This window comes from Leucoraja erinacea, chromosome 14, assembly GCF_028641065.1.
Source record: "Leucoraja erinacea ecotype New England chromosome 14, Leri_hhj_1, whole genome shotgun sequence".
Lineage (NCBI taxonomy): Eukaryota > Metazoa > Chordata > Chondrichthyes > Rajiformes > Rajidae > Leucoraja > Leucoraja erinaceus.
In genome coordinates, this window is record NC_073390.1 from 29,866,430 (window position 1) to 29,874,589 (window position 8,160).

The following is an 8,160-nucleotide window of genomic DNA, read 5'->3' on the forward strand; positions in this document are numbered from 1 at the left end:
TCCACTGTCCACATTCTTACTGCCTGACCCGTTGAGTTCCTCCAGCATGTTGCGCCCATCTATTACTTATCCGGTCCTGTTTCATCCCTTCCACTCATCTTTCTTTACCAGCTTTCTCAGTTTTATCAAGATGTACCAAATGTTGTTTGTTCATTTCACTCCACAGATGCTGCCTGACCCACTGAGTTCCTCCAGCATTTCATTTTGTGCTGAGGGCTGTGAAGTTGTTCAGGGATGTGAGTGACTCCCATAGACCAGAGTAAGAATCTCTCAGATGATGCTGTTTTCTTCAGGCGAGTTTCAGAAAGGTAGAACAGCAATGAAGAGAAAAGACGGTCCTAACCTCTCACTCATGTCCTTTCAAGTATTTCAGCAGCTCATTTTGTGATTACAATGTACCCTCTAGACATCTATGCAGGCTTATGAAGGAATTAATTGTTACAACTGTTTCTGAGTGGAAGTGACTGTTGAACAATTGTGAAATTATCCATTTTAATCCTACATATTAACTTGTCTTACCCTGCCTGCAGCATATATAATCATCATTCTCACCAATCATTCAAGAGCTCATATATTGTCCCAGAAAAGAGCTAACAGTGTACAGCAACAGTTTTCTGATAATTCCTAATTTCATAAGCGGACATTTTCATTCACTCCCTCGTACGTCAATTTTTAAATCCACAACTGGCATCCATCTTGCAAGAAATCCGCAAAGTAATATTTGGCCGTACCACCATTGTTCATCCTCTGCAACAATTGCCCCAATTTCACCCAGGGAGTTGTGAATCTGTGGAATTCTCTGCCACAGAAGGCAGTGGAGGCCAATTCACTGGATGTTTACAAGAGAGAGAGTTAGATATAGCTCTTAGGGCAAACGGAATCAAGGGATATGAGGAGAAAGCAGGAACATGGTACTGGCTTTGGGATCAGCCATAATCATATTGAATGGTGCTGCTGGCTCAAAGAGCCAAATGGCCTACTCCTGCACCTATTTTCTGTGCTTCTATTTATTGTGCAAACTTTTATGTTAACTAGACCAAGTGGGACCCATTGGGCCCGGTCCCCCAATAAGGGGGGCGGCCGGACGCGGCATCAGCTCTTACCCCGGAGATAGGTGCTGCCCAGGGCCAATCATGTTTTATTGTCATATGTCCCGGATAGGACAATGAAATTCTTGCTTGCTTGGCTTTAGGGTAGAAGCTGTCCCTGAGCCTGGACGTTACAGTTTTCAGGCTCCTGTACCTTCTTGCCAATGGCAATGGCGAAATGAGTGTGTGGCCAGGATGGTGTTGGTCTTTGATGATGATGGCTGCCTTTTTGAGGCAGCAGGGGGGAGGAGGGGGACGGTGTGAATAAACTGGGGGGGGGGGGAGAAAGAGGATGGTGGGTATGAACAACCTGTGGGGGAGAGAAGGGTGGGTATGAATACCTGAGGGGGGGGGGTGACTAACCCAGGGGGGGGGGGGGGGGGGGGGGGGGGGGGGGGGGGCACCAAAGTCAGTCATCTTCCTCTCATGTTCTTGATGTTCACCCATGGTTGGGGACTCCGGAGCCCTCCGCAGTCACCGCTACGGGCAGCCCGCCGTTCAGGCCCGCTCGCTGGGATGTTGGAACTCTGACGTCGGAACGGGAGGCCAAACTCAGCGGCTTGGACCTCCAAATTGACCACTTCCTACCAGAGTCCGCGGCTCCCGACGTCCCCAGGTCGCGCCGGGCGGAGGTTCAAGCTGGCGGCCCTTGACAAAGGGCCCCAGGGACTCCGCAATGTCGGTCAGCACCGCCCACGTTGGTAGCTCCGCGAACCACAGCCCCGTGATGTCGACGCTGCAGACCCAACGCTCCGGAGCTTCAAACAGCGATCCAGGTAGGTATCACCCACTGTGTGACGATACCTACCGCCGCCGAAGCTCTGGTCTTGTCCCTGGTCTTCGGTAGGAAAGGCTGCTCCGATCCAGTGGTAGGCCCCGAGGAGGGGTCGAGGACGCGACTTGGAGAAATAGTCTCATCCCCGCCACGAAGCGACTGGGAAGCGGTTTCCCCCTTACCCTCCCCCACATAGAAAAACGAAAGTATCCCCAAAACAAACTGGTTGGACAAACTAAAATAAAAAAGATGGGGAAAAAAAACGGACAGACTGTAGGCAGAAGCGCCTTCAATTTGGCACCCCTAGTGGTGCCCCTACAAATAGGATGAAATATTAAGTGAACCCGATTAAGACGTGGAGGGGAAAATGTGAGTCAGAATAAAAATGTAAGCGCTAACGTGTAGCATTTTGAGGAAGATACAAAAAAAAAACAAATATACAACACACAAGATGAGTCTTTTATAGGTATATAGATAAAGAGGGCCCTGGAGGATTCCTCATGAATGGGTTGACTTTGAATGCTATCCACAGGAATGTACATCATTTGCCCTGTATATTGTCCTAGCAATGGTTTAAATGCTTTCCAAAAAGGGTCATGATTTCGTACCAAGTTTATCTTTCAGTTTCCTGCTGTTATGATTCTTAATAATATTATCCACCATGATTGATATTTGTCCAATAAATCATAACCCTGTTGTTATTGTCTCCATTACCATTTTGTCCCCTGCCAACCTAAAAGTTATTCTAATGAAAGATCATCTGCCTGAACTGTTAACAATTTATATTTCTGCACAGACACCTGTTGAGAATTTTCAGGGTTTTTTCCCCCCCATTTATAATGATAGATAGATAGATATGCGATAGATATGCCATTTATTGTCACTATACATGTACAGTGAAACTGAAAGCTGCTCGTACTCAGTGCATACATACAATTTTACACAAAAAACAAGAAACAGAAAAACAAAACAGAAGGGAGATGGGGGGGGGGGGGATAGGTGCACAAATTCTACGGCGCTACATACATATATACATATATACAGATGGAAGTCCGTGTTGGGCGGTGTAGTCAGTGCATGTGTGGATTTGAATTTATGGTAGATATAATTCTCGGGAAGCAGCTATTCCTGAGTCTGTTTGTCCTGGATTTGATGCACCTATAGCGCCTTCCAGAGGGCAGCAGGTCGAACAGTCCAAACGCAGGATGGGAGCTGTCTTTGGTGATCTTCTTTGCCCTGCTAAGGCAGCGGGAGGTGTAGATGTCCATCAGGGAGGGGAGAGGGCAACCAATGATCCTCTGCGCTGTCCTGGTTACCCTCTGAAGCCTCTCCCTGTCTGCCATGGTGCAGCTGCCATACCATGCTGTAATGCAGTATGTCAGCAGGCTCTCGATGGACAAGCGGTAGAAGGTCAGCAGCAGGTTAGAGTCCAGGTTGTGCTTCCTGAGGACCCTCAGGAAGTGCAGCCGCTGCTGAGCCTTCTTGATGACCGCTGTCGTGTTGTCCGTCCAGGAGATGTCAGCCGCGATATGGACGCCGAGAAACCGGAAGGTGTTGACCCTCTCCACACACTCGCCGTTAATGTGTAGGGGGACTAAGTCGGTGCTGTGCCTCCTGAAGTCGACAATGAGCTCTTTTGTTTTCCTGGTGTTCAGAGCCAGATTGTTTTCTGAGCACCAGGTTGTCAACTTCAGGACTTCCTCTCTGTAGGCTGCCTCGTCTCCCTTTGAAATAAGTCCGACCACAGTAGTGTCGTCAGCAAATTTGACGATGCGGTTGTTGTTGTGGGCCGGACTACAGTCGTAGGTGTAGAGACAGTATAAGAGGGGGCTTAGCACACAGCCCTGTGGGGAACCGGTACTCAACCTGCGAGTGGAGGAGAGGTGGGGGCCAAGTCTCACAGTCTGGGGCCGGTTTGTGAGGAAATCCTTAATCCAGGCATCTAATGGAAGGAATTTGCACCTATATAACTATTTAATAACCTGGAATCATCCAGCAGTGTTGTTGTCATCTTTCACCTCTTCCCTACTCTTTAAATTGTTCTACATTGAACAGATTTGCAAAATAATCTTCCTGACTAAGCCAGTTTACATTTTGGCTCTGAGGCCTTGCATTATAAAAGGCCTTTCAATCATGAATGGTGCCACATGACAAGGTCTGAATGTTACCTGGCTGGTTAGAATCACAAATCATAAGTATCATGTAGTGGTTGCAGCATGGAGAAAGCTAAATTTGAAAAGGTTTCTCCACAATCCTCAATTAACAGATCCAAAGACCCGAGCAGTCAACAAGGCCATATATAATGGTTCATGTTGTTTCCTGTATTTCTCTAATTGGGGTTAGCACAGATTTAAAGACCATGTCCACTGCACCTGCACAGCCCATGCAAGGGCAGTTCAAGTCATAGAGTTAGACGGCACAGAAACAGGCACTTTGGCCCACCTTGCCCATGTCAACCCATCCACACTACTTCTAATGGATGCTGTTATGCAAATGAACATAATAAAGCAATTAGTTCACAGATGCAATCCATCTCTATCGATGCCTTTAGAGTAATTAGTGACTGATGGATGCTGGCCCAGACACTGAGAGAACTCCTTTCTCAGGAATGGAGCCTTCTGTTTCTAACAGTACAAACTGAAGGGGCTTTAATCTCCTTTGAATAAGATGCTGGAGGTCCATATAGATCTGTGTCCAGCACACTGAGAAGCTCCCAGGTAGGTCAGGATGTTTATTAAGCTTTCCAAACCTTTACAACATCAAGTGACCTGTATTTTTATGTGTTTGTTAAAGATGAATTTGTCTAGGGGCAATTTCCTGTAAACCGCCTGGAAAAGATTCCATCCTCAGCTTTCCAAATAAGCGTAGCCATAGAGTTATACCGTAATACAGCAAGGAAACAGACCCTTTGTCCCAACTTGTGCACGCTAACCAATATGACCAATCTACACTACAACCTGCCTGCATTGGGCCGATATTCTTCACAACCTTTCCTATCGTGTATCCATCCAAATGTCTTCCAGAATATCATTAAAGGGCCTGTCCCACTTTCATGAGTTATTCATGAATTATCCTGAGTTTTCCCCTTGATTCAAACTCGCAGAATGTTCGTAACGAGTCCGTAGGAGGTAGATATATTGTAGCGGCTCGTTATGCTAGCTGTAGGTACTGTGGAATCAGGTAAGTCGGGACGTTTTTTCCAGCTGGATAAAAAATGTCCACGAGTAAAAAAATGGTCGGAATGAAAGAAATTGCAACTTTTTACTCCTAAGGAGGGCATGGAAATAGTCGTGGGAGTTTGTGAACATAGTCGTGGAAGGTCATAGGAGTTTGTAGATTACCACAATCTTGATTTTTTTTTTAGGCCCTTTAAACTTGGCAGAGGTTTTGAATTAGGTCGTGAAAGTGGGACAGGCCCTTAAGAAGAATGGTCTTAGAAATAATTTGGACCTTCAAAATAAAAGTAAGCTGTTGGTAAACCTAATTAAACCATTGCACGATGTCACAGGTTTTGGCCGAAACGTCAATAATCTAGTGAGCATAATCAGATACAGTACAAGTAATGTAGCTTAGTATATTGGGGATAAAGAGACAACATTCTCTGACCATTGGATGATGTTCAACAAAGCTTTGTATACTATTCTGTGTGGTAACTTTCCATGATGAGAGTGTGGTCTGCTTCTAAAGGAAAAGCTTGGTTGAACAACACTTTATAGGTTAAATAGGTACACCATAGTAACCGGCACTTGGGTGGGATCCTTCGGGTTAATACAAGGGCAGCAATGAGGGAACCTCTATGATAATAACAGGGCAATAAAGAGGGAGGCTATGGGGAAATATCAGGGCAGCAATGAGAAAGCCCCCAGACTAATGTCGGGGCAATAACAAGGGAGCTCCTTGACTAATTTTGGGACACTTTCAAAGTTTAGATGAGTTTATTATTATAGTCAAGTGTACCGAGGTAGAGTGAAAAGCTTTTTTGTTTTCCTGCTATCCAATCAAAGAAAATACTACACATGATTACAATCCTGGCTAATATCAGGACAATACTGAAGAGATCCATGGGTTGACATCTGGTTAAAAAGTCTATTTGAATAACCAGCATCTGTCATATCTAGCGGGTGCTGGATCCAGGAGTTCTTGTAATTGCTATTGACCTGTCCTAACGAAAATTGAGCAAGCTTCATTGTTGTAAGTGAGCCCTATGTTATTTGTGAATGTGTGCAGTCAAACAGTAGAAGCATTAACCTGTTGATAGATCCCTTTACACAATTTATATTTAATGTAAGTACCGTCACAAAATAGCACTTTAATCACAAAAAGATCAGTATTGTGATTGAAGGAAACCAAGACCAATTGAGGACTGAATGATTGAAAGAATGTTAATGATCAATGTTGACTGTTCAGGACAAAGCCAGCAATACTCAATGTCACGTCAAGGCAAGTCAGAACCTGGTGTCAACGGAAGAAGGTTGAACAGTATCTGTTTCTTGACATCTTTTAGACTATTAAACGGCAATGAGCAACGATGGAGTTGGTGCTGTGCAATGGTTTCTTCAAGAATTCTACTCCAGAAAATATTATTTAGAATGCAGCACAATCAAAAGAAACCGAGGTTATTCAAAGCTCTTCACAGTTGTCACAACCTGGCACTTGCTCGATGTTCTGCTCGCTAATGGAGTGGAATCCATGACAAGACTCAACCTGGAAACCCCAGATTAATCTATATCATCCGTTTTCCCACTTCTAGATAGCCAGTGTTAAACATCAAAGGAAAATACAGCAGTTTAATGTCAAGAGTCAAGAGAGTCAAGAGTCAATTTAATTGTCATTTGGACCCCTGGGAGGTCCAAACGAAATGCCGTTTCTGCAGCCATACATTACACACAAATAGACCCCAGACACAACATAAATACATTTTACATAAACATCCATCACATAGCTGTGATGGAAGGCCAAAAAAACTTATCTCTCCACTGCACTCTCCCCCCCCCCCCCCGATGTCAGAGTCAAAGTCAAAGCCCCCGGCTGGCGATGGCGATTGTCCCGCGGCCATTGAAGCCACGCCGGGTGGTGCGAGGTCGCACACCGGGTCTTGGTGTTGGAGCCCCGGGTGTGCGCTCGCAAGTCCCGCAAGGCCCCGCTCCAGGAGCTCTTCGACCCCGCAACACGGGCGGGGGAAGTCGCCGTTGCAGGAGCCCCGAAAAGCGGTCTCCCTCCAGGGATCCGCGGGCTCCCGGTGCCGCCGTCCGCAGACCCGCAGTAGCAGCCTCCGCATCAGCAGCAGCAGCGGCATCGGCAGCAGCAGCGGCAGCGCTCCTCCACCGCTCCAACCGTTCCGGACTCGGCCAGCCCCGCGACGGCGAGTTGTAGCACCAGAGTCCCCGGCTTCTTCCTGTTGGAGGCCGCTCCTCGTTGCGGCCCCAACGACAACGGAAACCCGACGAGAAAAGGTCGGGTCTCCAGTGCAGGGAGAGATTTAAAAAGTTCCCCCCCCCTCCCACCCCCCCACACACACACCCCAATAAAAAATCACAAAAGAATCACAATCACAATCATACTTTATTAGCCAAGTATGTTTTGCAACATATGAGAAATTTCATTTGCCAAGTCAGGCATACAAACAAAAAGCAACGGAACACACAAAACACATTTAAACATAAACATCCATCACAGTGACTCCTCCACATTCCTCACTGTGATGGAAGGCGAAAAAAAATCAAATCTCTTCCCATTGCTCTCCAGCGGTCGGGGGCCTCGAGCCCTCCGTTGACTGGATAATCTTAACTCCCGTAGCCGGCAGTGGGCCCTCCGCGTTGAGGCGATCAGTTCCTGTTTTTGGGGGGGGGGGGGATGTCAGCTCCCCCACACTGGGCAATCGAACCCCGCGTCGGGGCTGGTCGAACCTTCCGCGACGTTGGAGCTCCCGACATCCACAGGCTCACCCGAGACTGTGAGCTCCCGATGTAAATTTCACCGGCCGCGGTTGGAGCGATCCCAGGCAAGGGATCGACTCCGATGTAAGTCCACGCCCCGATGTGGGGCCCAATGTCAGTTCGAGGAAGCCTCCAGCTCCATCGACGGTTGGCTGCAGAGCAACCGGAGAATGCGATCCAAAATTTAATCTCATCTCCGGCAAGGTAAAAAACCGAAACCGAAAAAAAAGAGAACATTTACACAGACTGTAACGGGTATAGCTTGGACCCAATAGCAGCACAGAATCTGGCAGGTATAATTGGTCATGAACTTTATTACGATACTGTAACACAGAGTAGTAACACAGGAATGGGTACACCG